The 27,936-nt window shown below is 27.3% G+C and overlaps 1 protein-coding gene across 2 annotated transcripts in view; it reads left to right on the forward strand.

Moving 5' to 3' along the window:
* Nucleotides 1–630: 630 nt before the first annotated feature.
* LOC107437390 (transient-receptor-potential-like protein) overlaps nucleotides 631–27,936 on the forward strand; it is a 279,014-nt gene continuing 251,708 nt past the window's right edge. For both annotated transcript variants that reach the window (XM_087155809.1, XM_087155810.1), the window contains exon 1: nucleotides 631–901. The gene's annotated coding sequence lies outside the window, so the exon portion shown is untranslated. The remainder of the gene's footprint in view (nucleotides 902–27,936) is intronic.

Consider the following 27,936-nt stretch of genomic DNA (forward strand, 5'->3'; position numbering starts at 1 on the left):
TTATAGAAAAAATAAAATTACATTGCAATCTTAATAAAATTTCGTTAACGTAGAAAAATTTGGGAAAAATGCGCAAGGGCCTCAATCTTTATATTTCAACTAAATTTATAATGAAATCCTGTTGTGCATATTCTTTTTTCAATTTATATATTTTAAACTATGGAAAATCAAAAAACTTTTTTTTTCTTAAAATTTATTAAAAAAAAGAAAAAGAAAAAAACAATTCATTGCATAAATAAGCAATAGAACGAAAACCATTTCCTTAGAGAGAAAAGAATGTACCGAAACACCAACTTTGAAAGTGAAGAAAACAAAAGCTAAGCTACTTAAGTTAAAAAAATGAGCAAAATATTGGTTTATTGGCTAATCTCCTTGTACTACTTCTCTGAAAACAAAATCCTCCAGGTAGTTCCCTTCATGTGAACGTTCGAAGAAATCAGTGCTCCATTTATTACAGGGTAAGTAAGTTGTGGGCCAACAGCGAATGAGGATGGCCCAAAACTTTGCAGCTTGCTCTGCGTATCGGACGGCTCCTAATCACGTGACTGCAGGATCCCATCTTCCAACCGTCGCCTCCCCGCATCAATGAAATCTCCATCCGTGCTCTTGGGGTTCTTTTCTCCCAAACGCACTTCTACGGATGAACTGCACACGCACCTTCCCGTCTTTTCTCGTTTTCCTATCTTTTCTTTTTTTGTGGAAGTGCACTTCACTTTAGAGAACCGGAAGCACGACGAATCTCTTCACAACAAACGCTGCTTTTTAACTTTTGTATATTTTTTTCTTCTTGTAGTTATTCGCGCGAGTTTTGAGAGTTTTGATTTTGTTTTCTGGTCGTATGTCGGTGTTCTTTAACTGCTTGTTGCTTGCACTGATATCTGTTAGAAAACTCTGCGACTAGGTAAGTTTTTTCATAGTTTGAACTTTTAATTATTTTTGTTGATGTAAAAATTATTAATTTAGTTAAAAATGCCTATTGTTATTTTATAATCATAGTAAAATTATAAGAGGTACAAAGATGCGTTAATTTTTAATGTCAGTTCTCGCAGGAAATTGATATTGTTATTATAGATAAATATTCCATTTTTTATAGAAATGTATGTTTATGTATTTCTTATTGTTGTTTTTTTCCCAAACTTAAATGCTAATATAACTTTTATCATTAATTTTTTTTAAACTATTGTTATAATTTTTCGACTTTCTTTTAAAAATTTTTCTTAAAACTAATATATATTAGCATTAAAATAAAAAAAAATTAAAGTATATTTAAACACAAAAAATTTTATAAAAAAGTTTCTCATCGTCTAAACAGTTTTTACTGTTAAAATGAATATTTTGTGCAGCGAAAATTAAAGTACTTTTAAACAAAGAAGGAAAAACGATTTTTGTTTATGGAAAATTTTTTAATTGTTGCATTTAATCTGCTTTTTTATTAAAAAAAATTATATTAAAAGCTCTTTAATAAAAATAATAGTAGATTTTAAAGTAAACTTTTGTCATCAAAATGAACCATGTCATTGCAATGCAGGAACAAGAAACGTATTATTCTCTAATTAATGAAAAAAACTATATACTAATAAAATAATACTAATAAAATAATACTAATAAAAAAAAACTTTTTAAAAATGTTTGTGTTATGATATTAAAACTGTCGAATCAAAAATAGAAAAAAAACTCTTTTTTATTGATTTTCATTGCACTCTAGAAAAATCATAATAAAAACCAAATTTTTGTGGAAAATGAACAGAAAAATTAACTTGGATCACCTAAATAAAGATAAAAATTTAAATATTTTCTTTTAAATTTTTCAAGTCAGAAATGCATTTTTATATCTATTTTTTTATAACGATTTTCAGTTGCAAAAAAATGACTCAGTATTTGCACTGCAAAAGCCACAAGTTTGTTTTTAATTTTGTTTGTTGTTATTTTGTGTTTTGGATTGATTTGTGTCGCAAAAAAAGACTGAGTATTCATATTGCAAAAATCATAAATTTTACTACTTTCACGTGTGGTATGAAAATGTCACAATGTTTTTAAAACGCAAAATAAATAAAAAAAGTCGTTCATAAAAATTTATCTTATCCAACAAATTGATGTAATTTGGCTTTTTTGTGCTAAAACTAGCAACTAACAACAAAACTCATTTGCCTTACGTATAATATGACATTGTATTTTAAAACTTAATAAATATGTAAGAAAAATGCTGAAAATATTTACGCTAAAAAAATTTATTATTGTTTTTTTTTTTCAAATTCAAAATTTTTTAAGGAATACTTAAAATTTTTCTAAATATGTACTTAAAATTCGCTTTAAATCAAAATACTTTAGGCTAAAGTAATTTCATTAAAATTATTAAATATATTAAAATTTTTTAAAATTTTAACGCTTCTGCTAACATGAAAAATGCTAAAAATTTACTCTAAAGTGATAAATTAGCATTAAAATTAAAATTATCATATTCTACTTCAGGTAAATACAAAAATAATTGCATAAATTAGAAATATTTTAACTTTACTCAAATTAGTTGCTTTTTTAAAGAATATTTGGTTATATTTTCTACAGGAAGATTTTCAAAATTCTGGATATACTAAAAAATGCAAAAAATTGCTTGAAAATATTAAAGAAAAAACTTTTATAAAGCTGTTACATCTTGCGCTAAAATACTAGTTTTAGGTGTAAACAAAAAATTCAATAAATTAGGATTTAAATTTTAAATTACTTGAAACATAATGTATTACAAAAAGTTTGCTGAGTTAATTTTTGATCCTGAAATTCAATAGATATTGGAATAGTATATTCATAATTGTATTAGATAAAGAACTTTTGAAAGTTAAGAAAACAATATTGAATTTTTTTATAATTTTTGAATTCGTTTAAACACAAATCGTGTTTTACGTATTAAAAAATATTATAAAGCTATTGCATCGTATGCTAAAATACAAGCAAGCTCTGAGTAGAAACAAAATATTTGCTAAAATTAGGATTTAAATTTTGTATTACTTAAAACATATTGTATCATAAAAATTTGCTGAATCAATTTTTGATCCTGAAATTAAGTAGATATTCGAATTGTATGTTCATAATTGTATTAGATTGAGAAATTTTAATTAGAAAAATTAAAAAACAATTTTGAATTTTTTTACATATATTTTGAAATCGTTTACACACAAATTGTGCCTTATTCTTTAATAATTATTTTTAGTAATGTTAGTCAGATATTAAGGTCTTTTTAGAAATAAATTGTTGTACAGAAGCAAATTGTAAGATGTGAAATTAATAAAAATCTATTTAAATACTTTTAGTTAAAATGTAAATGTCGACTTTCACTATATTTCAAGCCCAGGGTTGCAAATCAATTGTAATATCCCTTATAAAAGTTAGCAGTATTATTCCTCATGTTTCATAAGTGTACTTTTTATATGAGTATACATTGTAATTCTGAAATTTGAGTAAATAAAATCATCCTTGGTTTGATGTTACCTATTCTGCTAATCACAATAAACTCTTACAAGCAAAACTAAAGGGAAATTATTAAAGTAGTAATCTTTGAAATTTACAATGACTTTTAAGGTGCAAAATAATTTATTTTAATAATACTATATATGGGCTGTAGTACATCGTTAAATTTATATAATATTTCACACTAAAAAAGTGATAAATTGTGCATTGAGAAAAAAGTATGGTAGAAACTACCAGAATATGATAAAATTTACAGTGTTTCTGGCTCTATGGGAAATCCAAAAAGCTCGGTAATTTTTACCGAAGAGCTTTGGTGATGATTTTGGTAAAATTATCAATAAAATATGGTTTTATAGTATGTGAAAAAAGTTCCTAATTGTAGTAAAATTTAGTAATTTTATCATGGTACCTTAGATCATGGCATGAAATCCATTTATTTGGTTAAATTTGCTTTTAAGTTTTGTAATTTTTTCTAAATGTGATGATTAAGAACTGTAATTTTGAAAGTCAGACCGGTAACTCGTTATCATATAAACGAAAAAAAATGCCAAATGAATGCTTTAAATACCGTATATTTTGGCTTTATTAACCAGAATTATAGTTTGCTTTACCAGAAATGTCATTAGCATACAGTACGGTAATTTCACCAGATTTTTTTTCACCTTGCGTTCATAAATACTCAAACATTATAATACATTAATAATTCAGCTTTACTAATGGAAAGTTTTTATTAATTTAATTCTAGTGTTGCAATTAATAAAATATGAATGACTGAGTTTTTAAGAGCAAATTTTGATTGTTGAAATTAGAAATTAATTTCAATTGAAAAACAATACCCTAACCACAACGAGCTTTGAAGATCATGCATGCTCAAATTACTTTACTTAATTAGGAAATAATAATATATATAGTTTAATTATTATTTATTATTTAAAAATTATGAATTAATGATATGCTGTTTTCTAATTGTGACAAATATGAAATAGTTTTAATTGCATGACACTAAAGTAAAATTATGTTTTTATGAGAAAAAAGTGCATTCAAAAAATGAATTTGATATCAGTATTTAATAGAAAAAACTAATATAATAAAAATATATTCAGAATTATAAAAGTAACTTAAATAATCATAAGAAGAAGCTTAATGAATCTTTTTGAGCTAACTATAAGATTGAACTAATGTGCTTTAGTTCATTTATATAAAAGATTATCTCGCAAATCAAGCATTTATATAAAAGATTATCTTGCACTATCTAAGCAAATTCAGCAACCATCAGACTAGCTTTCCTACTTGAATTGCTTTAATATTTGAATTACTTTAACCATCTTGTATTAACCACCTTAACCATCTTGTAAGATACTTGAATTACTTTAACCATCATATTGTGTGAACTAAAATTGAATACAGAAAACCGAATAATATTCCCTTAAGTAAAATGCTGTAAATAGAAATAAAAGTGGGATTTGTTGAACATATAATGCAGCACTATATGTGCGATAAAATTATCCAAAACATATCAAACATTGTTCTTATGTTCATGTAAAAACTAAATAATAATAAGAAATAACAGTGGGTAATTTTACCTCAATAATGAAATAAACAATTTTATTTATTAAATATGCGATGCAACAATTAAAATGACCTGAAACATATAGAACGAAAGAATCGAAACTTTTTCACGCGACATGATTATATTTAGATTATATTAGATTATATTAGAAGTAGATATGATTTTTTATGAAAATAAAGTGCATTCAGAAAATGAATTTGATATTAGAATTTAATAGGAAAAACTAATATAATAAAAATATATTTAGAATTATAAAAGTAACTTAAGTAATAGTAAGAAGCTTAATAAAGCTTTTTGAGCAAACTATAAGATAGAACTAATGTGTTTTAGTCCATTTATATAAAAGATTATCTCGCAAATCAAGCATTTATATAAAAGATTATCTCGCACTATCTAAGCAAATTCAACAACCATCAGACTAGCTTTCCTAAATTATTAATTCTGTTGACACGTGGCGACACAAGCTTATCTCAGGTAGGCATGTTATTTATCTCGGAACTATTCAAATTTGTTTATTAAAGGTTAATGTAGTTAAACTGGGTTAATCTTTTGTTGATAGATAAGATACTTGAATTACTTTAGCCATCTTATTGTGTGAACTAAAATTGATTACAGAAAACCGGATAATATTCTCTTAAATAAAATGCTGTAAATAGAAGTAAAAGTGTGATTTGTTAAACATATAATGCAACACTATATGTGCGATAAAAATATCCGAAACATATCGAACATTTTTCTTGTGTTTATGTAAAAACTAAATAATAATAAAAAATAACAATGGGTAATTTTATCTCAATGATGAATAAAACAATTTTATTTATTAAATATGTGATGCAACAATTAAAAGGATCTAAAGCATATAGAACGAAAGAATTGAAACTTCTTCACGGGACATTAATGTCGATAAACTAGGCTTGTTTTTTGTTTTATTTGGGTAAAAATAAAGAAATGTCTAAACTGCATTATTCCTATGTTTATGTGAGCATTAAATGAATTAAAAATAATAAAGGGAAACATTAAAGGAAATGTAATACAAAGAAAAGAGGTACAATATCTTTTGTTGAACATATAATGCAACAACTGATTATATATTCAAGCATTACACTTTAAAAATTGTGGTAAAAAGGACAGGTGTACTCAGGTGTCATTGCTTTATACAGCAAAATTCCTTTTTACCGGAACATGTTTTGGAACAAAAATCTGATATAACGTAATTTTTACTGTAATAATTACCGTAAAATCTTTTAATTACTCTAATTAAATAAATTTTACTGTAAAAATTACAGTATAATATTTTACAGTAAAAATGAATTTTACAAATGAGGCACCCAGTGAAATTTTTTTCAGAAAGTTAAGACTTATGAACTTGGTTAATGTATTGTTAATTGTGCAAAGATATCAGATACCTATATAGGAAAAAATATTATGAGTCTTATTGTCGCAAATAAAATACAGCTAATCGATGAAAATAAATTATTCATTTGTTAAACATATGATCCAGCAATTTAAAATAGTCATAACAAATATCTTAGAATTAGAACTAGTTTTCGTAAGGCATATAAACTTAATTAATCTAATGTTAATTGTGTAAAGATATAAAATAACGAATTGTATTTTTCCTATGTTTATCTAAGAATTTACTGACTGCAAAAAAACTGTTTATGGATGATATTGCCTCAAATAAAATTCTGCGAAATAAAATTCAAATTAGTTAAGCAAATAATTTAACAATGAAAATTATCCCCAAAATATATTACAAATAAAACTTTTTTTAAAATTAATAAAATTTTAGAATCGATTAAAAAAAAGAAAAAAAATGTTAGAGTATCTTTCAAAACTCATACAAATTGTTTGAAGACGTATAACAAATGACAATAGCGTAAAACAAAATTTTAAAATAAAGTTAATGTTTTGGATTTGAAAGTCAAAACAAAGCTTCTAAAGTACAAGTTAGTGACGTGTTATTGACAAGCTAGTGATGGTTATTGACAACCAAGAACAAACCTTTATCTCTCTTTATGATGTGAAAAACTACCTGTCTCTTCCTTCCACGTTTAACATCCGTCTGTATTTGAAATTTCTTGTCTGTTTTTCTATAAGTAGAGAGAAGCTCAGAGATTAATGTGAAATGATTTGTCATAACTGTTTTTGTTTGATTTGAATATTTAAATGATCTATTTATTCAATAATTTCTTGAATTTTTAAAGTAACTAAAATTTAAGCAATGGTGTTTGACTAACAAATGTATTTCATTTTTAGTATGGATTAAACTAGTTATTACGCTTTATATTTACATAAAGAGCATCTTACATTACAATGCATATACAGTGTTGGAATTTTCTTTCTAAAATTCCGATGAAGTAACCGGCAGCAGTCTAAAGTTCACGGTAAAGAAAATTTTTTACCTTTACGGGACTTAAGCAGTTTACAACTAATATAGTTAGAAAACCATGAAGGCAAAACTATTCGGTAGTTTAACCATTTGCTACGAGGAGAATGATTTCAAAACCGTAAAAAATAAATTAAGCTGGACACTGGAGCATGGCTTTTCGCCAGGTAATGGGCATTGGAGTAAGGTTGGAGTTGAGTTATGTTTTGTCAAATGAACCATGGAGTGTGGTTTAATTTATTTATCTGGTTGTTTCACGCATTGTCAGAGATGGGAAATACCAAATTTTTTGTGTTAAGCAGCTTTTTGTTGCTGCCGTATATGCGTGAATTCTGAAAGCCCAAGGTCCCAAATTGGGGTGAGCGGAGCGCTTAAAACTTCTCATGTGTTGAAGGAGATGAGGGAAATATTGTGTTGTCAAAGTCACTACTCGAATCCCCGTTCTATCGGTCATGAGATTGACAGATTAGTCTTGTCTGCTATAATATGTTACCAGTTTTAAGGAACTCATTTCTAATTAACTTTATCAGGTAGGCCTAATTGGTGCGATAAATTTCTGGTCATTTAACCGTATTAGATGAAAGCATTTAATAAATGGTTTATCTCACAGTTTGAATACCAACTTATTTATGGTTGTTTTACTGTTTTGGTTGAATATGGCAAAATAATAGTTAAATAAATTGTTATTTAACCATTTTTCTGAGAAATTTCTAATAGCGTAGAAATGAGAAACAATTGGAATAATTTTAAAGCACAGTAGCTTCTTCTAAATTATATTTCAAATATTTGTTTAAAAGTTTTTGAACGTTTGTGCACTATCACGCAATTTATCACTTTAATTGTCATTTGGAATGAAAAATAATTTAAATTGCAGCAGAGATAGAGTTCAAAGCTAATTGAGAATTATTTAAATACTCTGAGTAAGTTTTGAATTGATTTTTAAAGTATTAAAAATATATTGAAACATGATAGAGTTGGTGTAAAAATAGAAATGTTTTTCCAGGTTTGTGAAATCTAAATAGGAAGCTGTTCAAAAATTTTTTAAATGAGCAAAAATTAATATAGAGTAGCACATCATCTGAATATAGAAATTCTATGTTAATTGGAAATAATTCAAACTTATTTCCAAGAAGGGAAAAGATGGCTAGTATTGGCAAATGGAACAATTTTACTACTATCCACGTAATATTTCTCTGTAAATTAAGGCAAATGGGCAAAACTGTATCACATTTTTATGTATAATTGCATGAAAAAAAATACTTGAGTATTAATTAGTCATATAATAATTATGGTTCTGTGCTTGAAAAGTAAATTCTAAATTTGATATTTAAATGCTATTTTAGACTGTTTTTATCCATCATTTTAATAATGGGAGTTATTACGCTAGGAATTTATGACTATGTTTATCAATTACTATAATTAATCACTTTTGAATAACTCATTAATTGAAAAATAAAGATTTTAATCGAACAAATGACTTTTTGAGGATACTGGAAACAAGTCAATGTTAACAGAATTTTGATGCTACTTTTTGTGGCAGTGAATTTGTGTTAATGCTAGCAGAAATTTTCTTTTTAACGATACGACTTCAAAGTTTAGGGGTCTCGTAGGGTACAGTTCTCATGAAAACATGTTCATTTTACGAAATAGTGGTTGATATAAATGTATTGAATAATAAAAGCATTCCTCTTTCTCTTTACCATGAGGGGGAAAATCTAGTAAAATTACCGTTCTATAAGGTACTGACATTTCTGGAAATAAAAATCATATTTCTGGTAAATAAAACCAAAATATATGGTATTCAAACAATTCATTTGATAATTTTTTTCATTTATATGGTAACGGTTTACCGAAAGTTCTGGATTTTAAAATTATAGTTCTTATTACCATGCATTTAGTAAAAATTTCTAAACTGAAAAGTAAATTTAACCGAATAAGTGATTTTCATGCCATGCTCTAAGGTATCACTATAAAAATTACTAAATATTACCTCATTGAACAAATTTTACCACATATTATAAAACCATATATTATTAATTTTACTAAAATTATTACTAAAGCGTATTGATTTGGCATTCCCATAGAGCCTGAAACACGGTACATTTTACCAAACTCTGGTAATTATTGACCATAATTTTTTTCTCAATGCACCATTCTACTATAAGTACCCTGAAAAATAGGTACCCAGATACAATTTTCGAATAGTAATTGATGTAGAAGTTGTAGATAAATACAATATTTAAAGTGCTGTTTTAATAACAATAAAGGTAACCAAAATTAATTTAAATGTTTTGTTTATCAGTGTAAGTCAAATTTATTATATCAAAAATGAATAAGCGAAGTATAACATTTGTCACCACGTTAAATATTCAAAGGAAATCTTTCATTAAAACGAGAGTTAGCATTTTTATATTTATAAGACCGTAATTTCTAAACAAAAAATTTTCAAGAATTTTTAATTAACACTATTTTTAGATTAAAATTAGCTCCATTTTGATTTTTCTTTCTTTTTGATTTTACATTTACTTTTGAGACGTGTTCAATCTAGTCCTGAAGAATGGAGCTGTACAGTAAAAAAAATTCAGGATCAATTTACGGTTAAAAGTTCCGACACTCTGAGTGGCAGTATTTTTTACCGTAAAAAAAGCAATTTTACTGTAAAATTTTATGGAAAAAAACTGATATACCGTAATTTTTTCAGCAATATTTACTGTAAAATTACTGAGTCACTGTAATTAAATAAATATTACTGTAAAAATTATGATCAGAAATTTTGTGGTAAAAATAGGGTTGCTGAACCAGTATGAACAAAATGTACGCCACGGTGCTGTGCGAACAAAAAATAATTTATTTAAGAAAAAAATGTTTTTAAAGTGTTCTAAATTAGATTCTATGTCATTTGAAAGGAAGATAAATATTTCAATTATAAATAAAAAAAATACTAGATATGTTCAAAGTGGTGACTAGTACGCTTTATTATGAAATCTATCTCCTCTGTTTAACAAATGTGTTGTGATATAAAAGTGAAAATTTATTAATTAATTATTTATAAAAATGTAAAAGAAAACAGCTTTAACATTTCGTAAATGTAAGTGTGGTAATGAACCGAATGGAGAGCCACGGCGTGTTATAGGACAGCTTGGAATAAAATTCTAAGTAAGGCCAAGGCCCACACGGTGCTGTCACGCCATTGAGGAATGAGGGAAGTGTCTGAAATTAAATGATTTAGAATACAAATGCAATTCAGTGTGAATTAGAGCTATTTTAAATACTTTTCACTTTGTATTTTCAGTTGATTTCTGATTACGTAAAAAGCACACTTGTGAGAAAATAAAGTGTTGTTAAATGTAAATTGAAGTATCAAGCACTATTTCTAATTTAAAAAACTTTCATTGTTAAATGACACATTTTTCAAAATTATAGTTAAAATAAATGCAGCATTAGTTACATATAAAAAGAAAAATTCACAATATTTACGAACAAAAATTTGTTTAAGCTTCTTTGCAAATGCAATATTTGTAGTACAGAAATTCTTGTACAAAAAATGATTTTGGACAAAATTTTTGAAATTGAGTCTATTATAAATTCAGAAGCCGTGTGCACTTAGCTTTCTGAAAATACTTTACTATTGTTTTTATTCCAATTATTCATAAAGTTATAGCAGTTTTAGTGCAAGGTGATAACGGTGGACAGACTGATGATTTGAAGTCCTTAAAATCGTTTATCTCCCAATCTGATTTTTCCCATTTTACACCACCTTAATCACGGTACCTCAAATTGCTTTTAAAATTATTGTCTACAATTTTTAATGAGTGTTTATGATTGTAGCACCCATGTTTTGAACTATAGACTGAGAGAAAAAAGCAGAATTTCAAATCTTATGCATGTTTTTTTCGCAAAGACGAGTGCGGAAAATTTTAAAAATTTGCTTTTTTTACTACAATGATTCCTAACTCAGCAATATATGCACTTATTTTCAAGATAATAGTTAAAAACATAGTTGATAGCCTTCTCAATAAATTCCTCAAAGGGTATTTTGTTTCAGGTGATAGAATTTTTTTAACAGTGTTCAGATGCAAAAACATGCCTCATTCTACCTAAAAAGGGCCATTTAAAATAGTAACAATAATATTTTTGCACATTATAAAACAAATAAACTAGCATTTTAAAATTTATATTAATATTTAAAAAGCAGCTGTCGAAACTAGTCAGATACCATAAATTATTTCCAAATACTTCAACAATTCTACAGTCAAGACAGCTTTCTTGGAAATGAAAGTGTGTTAGAAGTTCCTAAAAGGGACTCATCGATGAAAGGTTGACTGACTATAATTTTAGTTCTTTTTTGCCCTTGCCATTGGCACATGTTTCCCATTTATTAGAAGTACACTTGGAAGAATGGCTGGTTTCTCTTGCAGAAACTATTATCTATAAGCAAAGAGTAGATATTCACCCAAACAAACAATCTATTTATGCTGTATTACACACAGAGAAATGTTGGTCTTTTTTTACGATCATTGACAATGTCCGTTTCAGTTATCAAAAAGAATTAAAGATTAGAAAATTTCATGAAATTCCATTATGACATAAGAAGTGATTTTTGATTTATCGTAAGTAACCTTACTACAAAAAATCTCTGAATGGAATTAGGGATCAAACAAAAAAATGTTAGTCTTTTTTTACGGTCATTAACAACGTTCGTTTCAGTTAACAAAAAGAAATAAAGATTAGAAAATTTTATGAAATTCCATTATGACATAAGAAGTGATTTTTTATTTATCGTAAGTAACCTCACTGTAAAATGTATCGAAATTGAATTAGGGATTACACGAAAATTTTTTATTCTTTTTTTTACGATCATTAACAACGTCCGTTTCAGTTAACAAAAAGAAATAAAGATTAGAAAATTTTATGAAATTCTATTATGACATAAGAAGGGATTTTTTTATTTATCGTAAGTATACGATAACTGTAAAATATATCGAAATTGAATTAGGGATTACACGAAGTTTTTTTAGTCCTTTTTTACGATCAAAAACAACGTCCGTTTCACTTACCAAAAAGAAATTAAGATTAGAAAATTGTATGAAATTCCATTATGAAATAAGAAGTGATTTTTGATTTATCTTAAGTAACCTTACTGTAAAATATATCTAAATTTAATTAGGGATTACACAAAAAAATGTTAGTATTTTTTTGCGATCAGTAACAATGTTGATTTCAATTATAAAAAAGAAATAAAGATTAGAAAATTTTATAAAATTCCATTATGAAATAAGAAGTGATTTTTGATTTATCTTCATCATGCTCAAATTTCATTATATTTTCAAGTTTTTTTTTTAATCATTCTCTTTGAATTTTGAAATTTGGCGAGAATAAAATTTCGTTTTTAAACAGAATAGCAGAATGCAGCAACTTCGCATTTCTTCTTGTTTTTCTTTTTTCTTATACAAAACTTTTGTCCTTTTGGGATATGATGAATGAAAAACAAGTGTAAATGAAAAAAAAATTTTGTTGCAATTTAAAGAAAAAATAAAAGGTTTATTTGGAGTTTAGATTTAAGGAAGAGAAAGAAGGGAAAAAAATTGCGAAAGAAGAGAAAAAAAACAGAAAAAAACATCAGTAATGTGACAGCTCAAGGAGGGCCAAGGACTATTGCGCCCATCTCAGTTTTCTTGAGGTGCGAGAGCAGATTTTCCGATCGGGTGGTCAGCCGAACGCGAGACCGACAGTATTTACTCTCCAAGCATACTTGGTACTGACTTTATCGACCCACTGAAGGAATGAAAGGTTGAGACAACTTTGCCTCGTCCAAGGATCAATAACTAATTAGAAAAAAAACTCAACAGCAAGCGTGTATGGAATTTTTGAATGAGCGATAGGTATGTCGCTTAACTGGGCGTAAAAAAAATATTGAAAAGAAAAAAATAACTAATTATCCGTTACTTTCAGTTAAATAAGCAACTTCAGCAGAAAATAAAGTTTTTTTCGCAGGATAATTTTAGGGAATTTGTAGTGGAAAACTAATATATAATCAGTAATAGCTAATATACATTTTATAATTCTATTAAATAAGTAACTTATTCAGAGAAATATAGTTTTTTAGCAGGATTGTACATAAAAATTTGTAATAAATAACCAATAATTATAATAACAAGATAATATATAGATGTGCCCCAATTTCTTTAAATAAATAACTTGTACAGAGAAATATAGTTTTTTAGTAGAATTATTCTTGGAAATTTTAATTATTTATGTCAGAACTAATAAATGTGCCAAAAAGAAATAAGTATTATATGCATAGTAATTCAGTTAAATAAGTAACTTCTTAAGAGGAAGAAAGTTTTTAGTAGTATTGGAAATTCGTACTAAATAACCCATAAATATGATTACAAGGTAACTTATATATATGTACTCCAATTCTCTTAAATAAGTAACTTATTTAGGGGAATATATTTTTTAGTAGGTTTATTCTTGGAAATGGAAATTTGTAGTAGATAACTAATATATAACAAATCAAAACTGATATATATTTCATAATTTGATTAAATAAGTAACTTATTCAGAGAAATATAGATTTTTTTAGCAGCATTGTACTTAAAAATTTGTAATAGATCACCGATAATTATGATAACAAGATAACTTATATATATTCGCCCTAATTCCTTTAAAAAAGTAACTTATTTAGAGAATTATTCCTGGAAATTTGTGAGATAGAGAGTAGGATTATTCCTGGAAATTTGTAATAGATAACTAATATTTATGTCACAATTAATATAGATGTTAATAATAAATAAATAATATATGTGTCACAATTTATGAAAATAAATAACTTCTTCATAGAAAGAAAGTTTTTTGGTAGCATTTTACTCGGAAATGTATAGCAATCAACTGATATTTATGCCACAACTAATATTTTCAAAAAGAAATAACAAATATATGTGTCAAAATTTAGTAAAATTACTACTTTAGAGAAAGAAAGGTTTTTAGTACAATTTTTCTTGGAAGTTCGTAGCAGTCAACTAATATATTCATCTTCAACTATTGTATATGTCAAAAAGAAATAAATAATATATAAGTTACAATTGAACTAAATAAGTTACTTATTTAGAAAAATATGCTATTAAGTATCATTATTCATGGAAATGAGAAAAAGATATAAATGAAGAGTTTAAAAATGGAAAGGCACTATGGGAAAATTCTCACAAATAGAAGAAAATAAAGAATCTTTATTTGAATAAACTTTCATAGCTCACGTTCTTTGGAACTCAGAGAAGATTGAAAAATTGTGCATGAATTTCAAACTTTTGTTGTAGCGTTATAAAACAACGTTAGGAAAAAGATTTATGCTACGAATCTTTGACGTTCTTTTTGAAAAGTTAAGAAAATGTAAGAACAATATACATTTTGAATATTTTGAGTGAAAGTAAACTAATGGTCTATCCCCTTTTTTAAATAGTAAGACTAAAAATTCAAATTTGACATATTTATAAAATCACTTGCGGTATATTTCGCTAATCAATTACTGAAAATAATATACAGTACCCAGTATATTATTTTATAAAAACTGCTGTTCTATAAAGACTACTGTTAATGTATATTTGTAAAATACAATCTGAAATTGAAAAGTGTACGTATAATTTTTAACAAATTAATATTTAAGTGAGGAAAATAAAATAATCGAAATCTTGTGTGTTATTACGAAATAAGACTGGTTTTAATACTAAAAATAGTTGGATTGCCTGATGAAATTTAGAGGTGCTTCCAAAATGACCTCTCTTTCCTTCAGAAAATAAGCAGGTGTTTACGTTTTCAGACACGTCTTGGACCAGTGATGGTTCATTAGTTGTCCTGGGACATGGTATGTCCTTTCATTCTCTGTACTGTCTGTCCCTACTGTGGGAGCAACTTCGGTTCACCTCATATGGTACACCTGAAAGGGTGGCCAAGAAATCTGCCCTACTAATATCTGATATATATATATATATATATATATATAGTATATATATATATATATATATATATATATATATATATATATATATATATATATATATATATATATATATATATATATATATATATATATATATATATATATATATATATATATATATATATATATATATATATATATATATATATATATATATACAAGGTGTCTCAGTTAAGCGTTTCAGAACTTCTAAGAGGGGTAGGGGGCATCCTGACGACTCGAAATCATATAGCAATGGGGGGTCGGAAATGCTTTCCTGAAGAGGTGACGTACACAGAAGCACCATAAAGAAAAGAGACCGTAAGTGAAAAATTGCTATAATAATACACTGAAAAAATTACATGGCCTCCTCGGTCACCCGACCTATCATGTCTTGATTTCTGGAGTCATATGAAAACACTGGTTTATGACACCCCTGTTGATAATGCTGATTGCAAGAATCGCAGTAGCTGCCTGCGAGATATGCCTGGAGTATTGCAGAATGTTCGAATGTCCATGAGCCGGAGATGTGAGGTGTACATTGTAGCCGGTGGCAGAAACTTCGAACACTTACTTTGGCCCATGTACCATATAATTTTTTCAATGTATTATTATAGCGATTTTTCACTTACGGTCTCTTTTCTTTATGGTGCTTCTGTGTACGTCACCGCTTCAGGAAAGCATTTCCGACCCCACATTGCTATATGATTTCGAGTCGTCAGGATGCCCCCTACCCCTCTTAGAAGTTCTGAAACGCTTAACTGAGACACCCTGTATATACTATATATATATATATATATATATATATATATATATATATATATATATATATATATATATATATATATATATATATATATATATATATATATATATATATATATATATATATATATATATGCTATATATATATATATATATATATATATATATATATATATATATATATACTATATATATATATATGTATATATATATATATATATATATATATATATATATATATATATATATATATATATATATATATATATATATATATATATATATATATATATATATATATATATATCAGGGTCACAAATTGGGTAGTACAGGACCCTGGTAACTCTTCATGCGGGGAATGGAATGGGGGAAATATTGTGGTATCAGTGCTGGAACTGGAAACAACTTTTTGTGGGTCATGAGATTAATCAGGTCATTAGTGAGCTCATTAACAAATTAACCCACCCGGCTATAATATGTACCCAGCTCCAAGGAATGAATTGGCATCATTAGGTGGTCCTAGTTAGAGCGATAGAATTCTGGTTGTTTAACCATATTAGGTGAAAGTAGTTTATATATTGTTCTTCTGCCTGTTAACAGTTTGAATATTATCTTATTTATGGTTATTTGACTATTTTGTTTGCATATGGTGAAATAATAATTTTAAAAAAGTACAATTGCGTCTTAAAAGGAATTATTAATAAGCTATAAGTATAGAAAATAAAGTAATTATAATTATATTATTAAGTAATAAGTGGAAGTATTGGATACTGTAAAACCGTTTCAACAGTGGGAACAAAATTATTTTATAAAAATGCGCCCGAGAAAAACTTTAATAGAAAAGTTTTATTTGATTATTTTACAAAGCGAAAAAAAATATTTTATTTAGCTTTTGTCGAGTTCTCGTTTGAGTTGCGTGCTAACAAAGTAAATAAGGTGCCATTCAAAGACGAAGTTTCCTGCAAAAAGGCGAAGTTAGTTGAATATTTTAAAGCGACCAACAAAAGTAACTGTAGGATTTAAAATGATTTATAGTTGCCTACAATAGGGTATTTGCATCTGAAGGGAATGGAATGCTCATAAATAATTAAGAAATAGTTTTTGTGTTGTGGTTTAAAGGCAAAGGTGTTCAGATTTTTAAAAAAAGTACATTCTTTTAATTTTTTTTGTTTGATAAATTTCATACACCAAGTACTTCACATTCTGATAAATTCAGTCATTGATTTTCAAGTAAATTGCTATGATTATGAGTTTGTAAAGATTTATTGGATTGGTATATACATATATATATATATATATATATATATATATATATATATATATATATATATATATATATATATATATATATATATATATAAACATTTTTCTGAACACGGGTTTAAAAATATTTCAATAGAGGTTCTGGATTTCGTAAAAAACCCTAAAAAACATCTTGAGGCTGAAAATAAATATATGATCATTAATGAATCTATTTTTCCTTACGGTCTAAATACTAACTTCAATTTTAAATCTTTTGATAATAATTATTTTGTTTTAGATTTTACCAATAAAATTTTTAATAATCTTAACCTAAATGCAATTATAGGTAAAAATAAAAACTTTCTTCCTATCCAACTTAATTGTAAAGCAACTTTTAGTTACACTAAGAATCTAAAAAATTTAATCTGTAATTATAGGAATATAGCTACAGATAATTTAAACAATGTATGTAATTGTGATGATTTTAAAGATACCCCTTTTTTTGATAACTTCCATAAACACGTTATTACAGGGGATTTAGATATTATTGACAACGATAAAATTAAAAAATTTATGTCTTTAGGTTCAAAATTTAGACCATCTTTTCCAACTTCAAAAAACAAAGTTATTTCCATTTTTATTAAAAATCTCGATGATTTTATTTTAAAATTATCTTACAAACATAATTTCCCAATTGAAGGTTTCTTTGAATGGAGAGAGAATATCATTAAAGATTTTAAAATCAATATTAAAAGGGACAAATTAGTTTTTCAAAAGGATTTAATTTTTAACTCTGTTCTAAGACAAGATATTAAAAATATTCAAAATAAATTTTGTATTACCACTGTTGATAAAGCTAGTAATAATTTTGCAATTATTTGAAAATTTTTTTACAAACAACTTCTTTCCAATGAACTTAATAGCAATATTACCTACAAAAAACTTAACACCAACAGTGATATTATTATTAATAAAATTAACGCTATCTATAAAAGACTTAAAATTAAACCAAATAATATTAACAATTTTCCTTTTCTTTTTGCCAATCCAAAATTCCATAAGACTCCAACCAAATTCAGATTTATTGCAAGTGGCGTTAATAGTAACATGTAAAAAAATCGGTATTTACTTTGAGAACATTCTTAAAAAAGTTTATAACAAAATTAATAAACTTACTAAAAATAATAACTATTTAAATTGGAATATTAAAAATAGCATTCAGGTTTTAAATACACTAAAAACTTTAAAAAATGTAGATTCAATTCACTGTTTTGATTTCGAAAACCTCTATACTTCCCTTCCAACTAATAAAATTCATGATGACATTCTTCAAATTCATAGCATGTTTAATCTCAGTGATATTATTGATGAAGATAACTGGAACTTTCTAGTACATATTAACCTTAACAACAATTATATTCTTTTCAATGACCACCTTTTTCAACAAATTAATGGTATTCCCATGGGAAATAATTTTAGTACTAACATCTGCAATATTTTTCTTTTTCTACAAGAATATAGATTTGTAAAATCACATGTTAATCTTCCAATTGATTCTCTCTTTCTCAGATTCATTGATGATCTATTAGTTATTAATTTTAATGATTTCGATATTCTAGCAAAACATATTTATCCAAATGAATTAATTCTTAATAAAACAAATAATAGTAATTCTTCAGCAAATTTTTTAGATTTGACTCTTAATATTAATGCAGATAAAAATATTACATTTAAACTTTTTGACAAAAGAAATGATTTTAAATTTCTAGTTAAAAAATGCATAGATTTTAACTCTAACTTAGCCAATAAGGTTTTTTCTAATATTATTGCCAATCAAATTCATAGATTTTACAGGAATAATTCTAACTATAAAGAGTTTTTATTAGATACTGATATATATAAAAACGATTTAATTAATAGCCATTTTCCTAGTTCATTTCTTAAATTCTATTTTAAAAATATCTTAAAAAACTTGGTTCATTAATTTTTAATTTTTATTCAATTTTTCTGTTTTAAGAATAAGCTCTGATTTTTTCAAGGTAGGAACTAACTATGATAAACTATTCCTAAAGCCACTGGGCGGAATAGTTTGGATGTATGACCTTTTATACTGGATTAGTTAAATATTTTTTAGTTACTTTTTAATATTTGTAGCCTCTTAAAATTAATTTATTTTTAATTGTCCAGTATAATAAACAGTTTATTTATTTATTTATTTATTAATTTTGTATAAGTGGAATGGGCTCTGGTTCGTAAAGAACCACCCCAAATGAATGCAGGTGATACGTGTATACTTTAAAATTATGTAAGGTTGTATGAATGACGGATAAAACCTATAAACGGTTTTCTATCCCTGTATGCAGGCTCTGATTTTTAAATAAGTCACCCTATGAAAGTTGGATATGTGTATTCTGCAAAATTATGTAAGGATTTATGAATGAAGGATAAGTCTATAAACGGCTTTCTATCCTGGCAGACTGACTTTTAAATTAATTTCCCTATAAATGATTTTTTTTAGTCTGCTAATTTAATCAATCCGTTTAACATTTTTATTATTATTTCAATTTTATTACATTTTTACTAATTGTTTCTCATAGATGGCAGCACTAATATTTTCGTAAAAATTTTTTCTTCTTCTTCGATCAAATATATTTTTTTTAATTTTATTTTATTCGATTCAAGCTATAAGCACAACTTCCAATATTTTACATCTTCGCGATTTTTGTTAACTGTTTTATTATTGTACTTTTAAACCTAAACCACGTTTTAATCCACGCCAGTAAGTTTGATTTCTTTTTACATTTTTCTTTTATTTCATGATTTTTAACAACATAAGGTTTTTTGCGATATCGACACATATAAGGAATAATTTTTTATCTTAGGATAATTATTCTTTATTCAGAAATATCGCATTTATAGCAATAGATGTGTCTTGATAACGACTGTTTGCTTTTACCATTCTTGTTTCTCTATTTATTTTATTCATGTTTTTCATGTTAATTTGTGTTTATATATATATATACACTATCTGGCCATTAATGACCGGACACCCCTCATTTCGGATACATGAGGTGCTAGTATCAAGTCAGTAGGGCGTAGGGCCGCCACGCGCCCGAATCACAGCTTTAACCCTTCTAGGAAGGCTATCCACTAGGTGTTGGTACACGGCGGCAGGTATTGCCCGCCATTCCTCCTGTAACATGGCGAAGAGTTGAGTGGTGGTTTTGGGGCGTTGTGGCCTGGCCCTCAACCGGCGCTCCAACTCATCCCAGAGATGCTCAATTGGATTGATGTCGGGACTTTGGGATGGCCAGTCAAACTCTTGCACCCCCATTTCATCAAACCAGTCCGTGATGGCATGTGCTTTATGAATGACAGCGTTATCGTGTTGAAACACAAACGGGCTATTACCGAACTGTTGCCACAGGGAGGGAACTGCCGAATTGTCCAGGATGTCTCTACACCCTTCTGCGTTCAGGGTTCCACGCACTAACACCAAGGGTCCAACGCCAAACCATGAGAAACAGGACCACACCATAATTCCTCTACCACCGAACTTCACAGTGTCCAGTCATCAATGGCTAGATAGTGTATATACATATATACACCCATATTTTCCGGTTTTTTTAAAAAGACTTCATCTTTTTTTTTTTTTTAAAATCAGTTGTTATTTTTTTTTTCATTATCATTTCACCCCCCCCCTTTTTCATATGTCTATAATTTTCCTTTATTTTATCTTCATTTTGAACTATATATATATATATATATATATATTAGAGCAATTATATGTTTAAAAAAAAATCATTACTAACTTTGAAATTTGAAAAAGCTAATGAAAATTTCATTTTTCTGACAAATGCTGAAATTTAATTTTTATTTCTTCTTTTTCAAAATGTTAAAAAACAACAACAAAAAAACCTCAATATTGAAAAACTATAATAAAATGGCAAGGAAAAACTATCACATCTATAACAGTAACTGAGTCAATAGAGAAACGCAAAACTCATTGACTCAAGAACTCACTTTTTTAATTAAACACTTCGTTTTTTTAAAATTTCCTTTGGTGTAGCAGACCAAAATAATACTGAGAACTAAATTTAAACTAAATCCGGAATTTGAAAATTAGCGAAATCGTCAAAAGTGACGTAAAAAAAGCCAATTTGTTCTGTTATTAGAAAGAATTGAAAGAAAGACTAAACTGAGATGATTTAGAACATTTATTTGCTAAGCTGATCCTCTAGCACTTGACATTTACACTGCAGTGCAAAAAAAAATCTCTTCTATTTTTATAGTGGTGATATTTTAATATTTAAAATAATTATTTTCTTCAGTTAGCTTTCACTTTAGATTAAAAAATGTAAATATACTATGATGGGCACAAATGTTTTACTTAAACAAGATAAATGTTAAGATAGAAATGCTGTTTTTACCAGCATTTATCTTCCTGAAAAAAAGACCTGCCCTATATAATTGAAACCGGCCATTACATTGAGCCTACCGTTCTTTGTAACACTTTCAGTACCGGTGAAGGGAAAAAGAAGCGCTTTCTCTGTCCTGCAAACTCAGAGTTTATGCCTAGTAAAGAATAGATAAACTTACTAACACCAGATGTAATACGCGAGTACTGTATTGAGATCATATCCATGTGGTTCGGGCCGCAAGAGTCAGTTGTAACACCTTCAGAACAGACGGATAGAAAAAGAAACGCTTTCTCAGTTCCGTAAACTCCGAGTTTATGCGTATTAAAGAATTGATAAACTTACAAACACCAGATGTTATACGCGAGTACTGTATTGAGATCATATCCATGTGGTTTGGGCCGCAAGAGTCAGTTGTAACATCTTCAGAACTGACGGATAGAAAAAGAAATGCTTTCTCAGTTCCGTAAACTCCGAGTTTGTACGTTTATCTATTCTTTAGTACGCATAAACACCAGATGTAATGCTCAAGTTCTGTATTGAGATCATATCCATGTGGTTTGGGCTGATAGTGTCAGAAAGGCCCGTTTCAGAAAGGGAGAGTCACGTGATCGTAGTTCTGAAGTAATTAAAAGGGTGGTTCCTTTTTTTCAAACCAGAAAAATATGGTAGGACAAGTGTTTTTTTATTGGGATATATTTTGCAGAAACAAAATAACCATGTCTACTATATTATACTTATAATGTAAGGTTTTATTTTTGAAATAAGTACAAGCGCAGTGCTCTCAGAGAGCTAAAGTGATTGCAGAGTGCTTAAGAAATACCCCCTTCGTATAAATAAACATGTACAGTGCACCAAAAAAAACCGGATCACACTGATTAAATTTTGATCCAATGATTGAATCCTTATGTTCCAGGACTCAACCTTAATAGTTTGAGGGGGTGACCTCAAATAGACCAATTAATTAGTGCAGACGATATGTTAATTTACGAAATCAGACATGAAAACGCACTTTCTCTGAATAGGCATACCTTTTTTTCAACGAATTTGGATTGCTGACCCCCTAAATTTAGGGAGTAGCCGCAATCTGGGAAATATGGTCTCTAGCGTTTGGTCAAGAGAGCGATCAAAAATTTGATCCCTTAAATGTTAATTTTGCTTTTTGCGTACTTATTTCTAGCGTACTTAATTTGCGTTGCTATATTTCTAGAACTTTTAATGTGAATTGAAAAATATTTGCATACAATTATAAAATTCGTTTATCTAAAGATAATTCCACGGAAAAAATACATTTTAGTTAATATTAATTATTTTTCATTGTTTTATTTAATAAGCTGTCGTTTAACTTATCAGATTTTAATACATCTAAATGCATTTTTTGAGAAATCTCTTTTTTTACTATTTTTATACAACTATTTTTATACACATATTTATTATACTTGTTCATAGACCACTATTTTGGACAGGGAACTAATTAAGTTAATGATGAGCATGTTACCCCAAGCTATAATATAATTAAAAGTTGTTTCGAATGTTTTAATTACATCAAATGGACTTACACTACTTACTGGTAAAAGGGCCGAAATACACTTTTTAATATAGATGTGAAAAGTCTCTTAATGAAAATAGTGCTATGACACTTGAACTTAAACGAAGAGCATATTTTCTAGTGTAAAATGCTACTGAATTTTTTTTCAAACACCGCATCCATAAGTCTCAAGATAGAAATAAAAATATTAATTTTATAAATATATATTTGTATACATTGTATTTATATGCAAACAATTATACCATTTGTTTCGATATATTTTTGCCAATGAGATTTTAATGCATTGATGCCTGTCTTAAAGAAAATCCGATCCTTCGAGTCTATCAACGCTGATATGAAATTTTTCAGACTGTCTTTATTTCGTATTGTTCAGCCCGCGAAAACTGTTCTGAATGTTGTAAGATTCAGTGAATAAGCTAGGTGTTAAACAATTTCATCGCAAAATAGCATCGAAATAGAGTAAGTTATGTTGATCATGCGTTCAACCGTTCTAGTTTATTTTGTTCAATTTGTTTGTGGGGTAACTTTTTATCCCATTTTTTTTCACCTTGCAAACTTCATAAAGATATCGCTATATTGTAAGATCAACTTTCATTTTGGAAGCAAATTTCCTAGCAGATGGATTAGTTTCCTCAATCTCATGCGTTAAAACTACTACGGAATTTCATCATATTCAGAAATTATTTTTTCCAATGCTAGCAAAGTTAGCGTATTAATAATTAAATTTAATAATTTATAAATTTCCATTAAAATAATTGCATCCACCACTATTCATGAATAATTTAATCAAATATCTAAAAAGTCAGTTGAATAATTTATCTTGTTCTTTAGTTATGCTAAGAGTTTTACAAAAATGTTAGCTCTTCAAAATTTTCTAATCTAGTTCACTAATACAAGAATGCCACAGGTGTCTTAATGGGACGAAATGTATCAATTTATTCGCGAACAAGCAAATAAATATGCTACAACAGTTAATGACAATGGCAGTTACGGGTAAAAATAGGTAAAAAGGACATTTTCTTGGTACCATTTTTTTTCCGGATTATTTGCTGCTCTGCGGTTTGGAATTAAAAACCATTTTCATATCGTAAGTCTTTATATACTTTAAAGAATAACTGAAAATCATTTGCAAGTAACCAAGTGAATTAGTGATCATTTAACACATTAAATGACTTGTTTTCACTCGCTTCATTAACCTTTTCGCGCCGACTGTCACAAATACGTGCCAGCATAAAACCGTATCAACCAGGGTAAAAAGATAAAACTGGTAATCAAAGTAATTCTTTAGCAGTTTATTTGAGGGCGGAGTTGTAATTGTTTGATTTATTTAATTCACCATTACTTTGTTCAAAATAAAACTATTTAGTTATACTTTGAATTAACATAGATTATATGTATGATTAAACTAACAATAATTAAAGTAAAAGCAAGTAAGTCTGTCGAATTAGAAATGACTACATTTAGGATACCGATTTTTATTTAATTACATCCTGATTCTGATCTTTACGAATGTTTTTCTGAATCACCCGTCCCCAAGGGGTTAAATAATGAATATCAATAGGGCTCTTTTAACAAGAATTTACCTATTTGAAGTTCGTTGATTTTCATTGAGTTGTGATTGAGACTTGCCTTTTCAATTTTCGTTAGTTGTATTTGTTCCTACACAATTTAAATAAATCTATCGAATTACTTGCTTTTGACAGATTCAACTGAAATGTTGATGTGTTCCAAATGCATGATTTATTTACGCCTACATTTATGTTTTATTCAACAAGATAAAACGTCTTGGATAAAATTGATCCATGATAATAAAGGGGGTGAACAAAAATGCGCAAACGCTTCTATACTAATTCCATATAAAGAAAAATTTCTGTTAGCAGTCAATGCTTTGGATTTTACATGGAAAAACTTTTAATACAATTTGAAAATTCATGTTTGGATCTTTTGGAAATGGTGTTTTTTTCACTCATGCAAAATTAAATTTGCATCGAACAAAAGAAGCGTAGTAAGGGAAAAGCTCTTTTCTTTTTCAAAAGCACTATAATTAAAAAAGCATATTCTATTATAAATAAAGCAACTCCATAAAATGATTTCAAAATTGCTGGTTTTAAAAAAACAGAAAGAAGCACATATACTTTGTAAGTGCAAGTGTAAAAACTTATTTCAATTTACAGGGAATTATAAATACTGCACTACTCTGTTTTAATTTATTTGATAATTAAGGATTTAATTTGAAAAGAAAAGCAAGCTTTGTTCCATTCATTTAGAATCATAATAGATAAAACTCTTTTTAGCTAATGACCATTTTAAGAAAAAGAAGGTTACTTAAGATGAAGATTAATTGCCTTTACAATTTTCTCTTTTCTACAGATGACGCAAATTCGATTTTTTTCAGAATTTTTCTAAAGTGTGATAAATAAAATTAGTTGTCGAGAAATGATCATTTTTATGATTTTTCTAGTTTCCCATACATTGAAATGGTAATTAAAAGAATGAATAGATCCAAGTAAAATTTTCACATTTACCATAAATTTCTTACACACTCTTTAATTTAATTGAAATACTATGCTAATTCCTTTTCATTTTGCATAGTGGCAAATCATAACGTATATTAAGAAATTTCATTATGGTATATTTTTCTTTAATAATTTGTCAAGTGATTCTAAGGAATTAAAGTTGTAGAATAGTAATATTATACATGTTTTGAAATAGGCAAATAATAAAGAAAAAAAATTGAATTCATACTAAAAATTTGCAGGTCAATTTTTAAACGATACTATTTTTAATGAGATGGATAAAAATGATTTTGAATGAGGCAATTGCTCTTGAATTGTTTCTAATTTCACAATAATAATATTCTCTTGAAAATTCTGTCTTGTTTTTAAACGATACTATCTTTAATGAGATGGATAAAAATTATTTTGAATGAGACAATTGCCTTTGAATTGTTTCTAATTCTACAATAACAATACTCTCTTGAAAGTTCTATCTCGTTTTTAAACGATACTATCTTTAATGAGATAGATAAAAATGTCTTTATGAATGCCTTTGAATTGTTTCTAATTCAACAATAAGTTGAAAGTTAGAAAGTCTCTTGAAAGTTAGATTTCGTTTTTAAACGATACTATCTTTAATGAGATGGATAAAACTGATTTTGAATTAGGCAATTGCTCTTGAATTGTTTCTAATTCTACAATAACAATATTGCTTTTAAAAAATGCTTAATACTAGGCAATTATCTTTATTGACTATTCTATTAAAATAGTTATGGTTGTTAAACACATTATTTTTGAAAAAAAATATTTATATAATAATTTTTCCAACCTTTTTTATTTAAATAAAAATATAGAGGTACAAAATTTGATCTTTTTGAATTTAATAAAACCACTACTTTATATTTTAATCTGTAACAGTCGAATTAGTCGGACAGCAACTATGTTTACGTCTTTTTTTTAAAACTTCAACATTATTCATGCCATTAGATTTATTTGGCACAATGTTTTACGTCTTGTGAACTAAGATGTTTCGATTTCGATTTTTTTCGAGTTAATTAATGTCCCTTTATCGATAAATAAAACGGAAAGTCGGAGAAAAAAAACAAACATTTTAAAAAACCTTTTCTTTTTGCTTTCAATTAAGGTACAAAGGCTATAAAATGCTGTTCGTGACATTAGTGATGTGTATGGAAATTGCGAGTTTTCTCAGAAAACTGCTCATGATTGGTATACTAGGTTTGAAAATAGAGATTTTCAAATTAAACAGATATCACGTTGAAAATTTTAGTCTCTCGAAGAGGATACTGGCCGAGAAAATGGAATAATTCCTTACTTTAAACTTTTAAAAAATAGAAAAAAAAAACGTTGGGTACTTAGGGGTCAACTCAATATGTTTTCTTTTTTCAAAAAAAAAAAAAAAAATGCTCGCATACAATGCGCCAACCGATTTTATTTCGGGATTGTAGTTGTTGCAATCTGTAGGGACCGGCAAACATCAAATATAAAAACAAAGTGTGGTGCTTGTGTTTAAGCAAAGTGGATAGTTTATATTATTAGCTACCACTTTTAGTTTATAAAATCGCAAATGATTTCAGATCAGAATAAAGTTATTTATCTTCATAATTTATTCCAGAATACCTCATATGCTTTAACTTTGAAAACCTAATGCTTAGAATTCAGAAATTAAACTGCTTCTCTTTAACTTTTTGAAAGAAGTTACGAGTTCCAAAAATGAGTTTTTTAGCAGTTAATGGGTCATTTGTTTTTTGAAAAATACAAATGAGCATAATAGTATAAAAAAATGAAATATACTACGTTTCAGTATTGCCATTTAAGCTAAAGACATTATCGTAAACAATACTATTATCATTAGTTCTAACAATATCATCTCTTTGTTTTTCCAAGTAATCATAATCTGGATAATATCAATGTGTATTGCGATGTGATCAACTAATTTAAACAGACAGAGCATTATTTCTAATTCATTTCTTCTTCCGAAATCAATCAGCGTAATCTTTTATTATTGACTGAATAATAGTAGAATATTCGAAAATGGCTTTTTAAACCTCTTATA

Source organism: Parasteatoda tepidariorum, chromosome 12 (genome assembly GCF_982258835.1).
Source record: "Parasteatoda tepidariorum strain Cologne lab strain chromosome 12, Ptep-v5.0, whole genome shotgun sequence".
Classification (NCBI taxonomy): Eukaryota; Metazoa; Arthropoda; class Arachnida; order Araneae; family Theridiidae; genus Parasteatoda; species Parasteatoda tepidariorum.